Source organism: Ascidiella aspersa, chromosome 5 (genome assembly GCF_963924565.1).
Source record: "Ascidiella aspersa chromosome 5, kaAscAspe10.2, whole genome shotgun sequence".
In the NCBI taxonomy this organism is placed as follows: Eukaryota; Metazoa; Chordata; class Ascidiacea; order Phlebobranchia; family Ascidiidae; genus Ascidiella; species Ascidiella aspersa.
The window spans coordinates 10,301,978-10,304,477 of record NC_139451.1 but is presented as its reverse complement, the minus strand read 5'-3'; the positions used below and the strand labels follow the sequence as shown (position 1 = coordinate 10,304,477).

At 59.3% G+C, this 2,500-nt stretch overlaps 1 non-coding gene and 2 pseudogenes across 1 annotated transcript; all 3 read right to left on the bottom strand.

The window, feature by feature from the left end:
* LOC146143136 (large subunit ribosomal RNA) overlaps positions 1–742 on the bottom strand; it is a 3,679-nt pseudogene extending 2,937 nt beyond the window's left edge.
* A 248-nt stretch (positions 743–990) lies between these two features.
* LOC146143135 (5.8S ribosomal RNA) lies at positions 991–1,144 on the bottom strand. Its single transcript, XR_014500995.1, has one exon. It is a non-coding gene; the product is annotated as a 5.8S ribosomal RNA (ribosomal RNA).
* A 255-nt stretch (positions 1,145–1,399) lies between these two features.
* Positions 1,400–2,088, bottom strand: LOC146143134 (small subunit ribosomal RNA; annotated as a pseudogene; the record flags this gene model as incomplete).
* Between the last annotated feature and the right edge of the window lie 412 nt (positions 2,089–2,500).

The following is a 2,500-nucleotide window of genomic DNA, read 5'->3' as shown; positions in this document are numbered from 1 at the left end:
GCACTGAGAACAGTCCCCGACCCACGACGCCCCAGCCGGCACCGGGCGCTCGGCCCCGAAGGGCAGACGCGGCGATCTCTCCTCGCCCGAACGGCGGGCCGACGGACACGCGCGCCTATAGTACCCGACCGAGGCCGGGTTACCTTGCGCGCGGCCTTCTCGCCGCCGTCCAGACGGTCGCGGCCTTCGCCCGGCGCTAGTGCGCTGGTCCCCGATCGGGCGGCGCCGCCGGCGGCCCGTGAGGGTCCGCACGACAACGTCGCCGACAGGGGGCCGGCTGAAAGCGACCGGGCGACCCGACAGGCCCTCCCGTTTGCCTCTCGACGGTTTCACGTACTCTTTAACTCTCTCTTCAAAGTGCTTTTCAACTTTCCCTCACGGTACTTGTTCGCTATCGGTCTCGTGACCGTATTTAGCCTTAGATGGAGTTTACCACCCGCTTTGGGCTGCATTCCCAAACAACCCGACTCTGGGAAGACGCCGTAGCGCGCCCGCCTGTCGCCGCCATGGGCCTGACACCCGCTCTGGGAAAAGGCCTCGATCAGAAGGACGCGGGCGACCGGCGAAGCGCGCCGTGACGAATTCCGTACGCCACAATTCCGCGCACTCCAAAAGCGCGCGGATTCGGCGATGGGCACATCCCGCTTCACTCGCCGTTACTGAGGGAATCCTCGTTAGTTTCTTTTCCTCCGCTTAGTAATATGCTTAAATTCAGCGGGTAGCCTCGTCCGACCTCAGGCCGAAAGTAAGGACCGGGACTATTCTTCCCGTTCCGCGCTCGCCGTCGGCGCCGCGCGCCGCCGCGCACCTCGATTCCCGCCCTTGAGCCGCCAGCCGTTGGCCTCTTCGAGGTCGACTCGCCGCCGCCGCGCGGGATTCTGGTCGCGATCGTCGCGCATCGTGCCGTGCTGTCTTGAGCGGGACGGGCGCTCGCGCGTCCGACGCCGCAGCAGCCGCGCGGAGAAATCCCCGCGCGGAACGTTTGCAACGCGACCCTGAGGCGGGCGCGGCCCCGGGATTGACCCGAGGCCGCAATTTGCGTTCAGAACGTCGATGCTCAATGTGTCCTGCAATTCACACTAATTCACGCAGCTAGCTGCGTCCTTCATCGACTCACGAGCCGAGTGATCCACCGCCAAGAGCCATCCACGATTGTTTCGCTCGCACAGTGCCTCGCACTATAGGGTGACAAAATAGACCGCGCCGAGCGGTCGGCCAGGCCGACGCTTGAAGCCGGAGCGCGCGGCACCGCGGCACTCGACGCGCAAACATTACCGGGTGACCGAATCGCCGGCCGGCGCGCCGCTCCTCGCGGGTCGGGCGCCGGGTAGCAAAGACTTTTTCTCTCGCTTGTCCGAGTTTCGCGTTCGCCGAAGCGTTTGCGAGACCGTTAATGATCCTTCCGCAGGTTCACCTACGGAAACCTTGTTACGACTTTTACTTCCTCTAAATGATCAAGTTAGATCGTCTTCTCGGACGCCGGCTCGACCGTTGCCGGCCGCGCCAGGTCCAATCGGAGGACCTCACTAAACCATTCAATCGGTAGTAGCGACGGGCGGTGTGTACAAAGGGCAGGGACGTAATCAACGCGAGCTAATGACTCGCGCTTACTGGGAATTCCTCGTTCAAGGGAAATAATTGCAATTCCCTATCCCTAGCACGACCGGGGTTCAGCGGGTTACCCAGACCTGTCGGCCAAGGCGAGCACATGCTGATCCGGTCAGTGTAGCGCGCGTGCGGCCCCGAACATCTAAGGGCATCACAGACCTGTTATTGCTCAATCTCGTGTGGCTAAACGCCACTAGTCCCTCTAAGAAGTTAGACGCCGACCGATTGGGTCGCGTAACTAGTTAGCAAGCCAGAGTCTCGTTCGTTATCGGAATTAACCAGACAAATCGCTCCACCAACTAAGAACGGCCATGCACCACCACCCACAGAATCAAGAAAGAGCTCTCAATCTGTCAATCCTCACTGTGTCCGGGCCGGGTGAGATTTCCCGTGTTGAGTCAAATTAAGCCGCAGGCTCCACTCCTGGTGGTGCCCTTCCGTCAATTCCTTTAAGTTTCAGCTTTGCAACCATACTTCCCCCGGAACCCAAAGACTTTGGTTTCCCGCAAGCTGCCGGAGAGGTCGTAAAACTAACGCCCCCGATCGCTAGTTGGCATCGTTTATAGTCAGAACTAGGACGGTATCTGATCGTCTTCGAACCTCTGACTTTCGCTCTTGATTAAAGAAAACATTCTTGGCAAATGCTTTCGCAGTCGTTCGTCTTGCGCCGATCCAAGAATTTCACCTCTAACGGCACAGTACGAATGCCCCCGTCTGTCCCTCTTAATCATTACCTCGCGCTCCGAAAACCAACAAAATAGAACCGAGGTCCTATTCCATTATTCCATGCACCATTATTCAGGCGAATCGCCTGCTTTGAACACTCTAATTTTTTCAAAGTAAACGTTTCGGCCGCCGCCCGACACTCAGTCAAGGGCACCGGCGTGAGAAC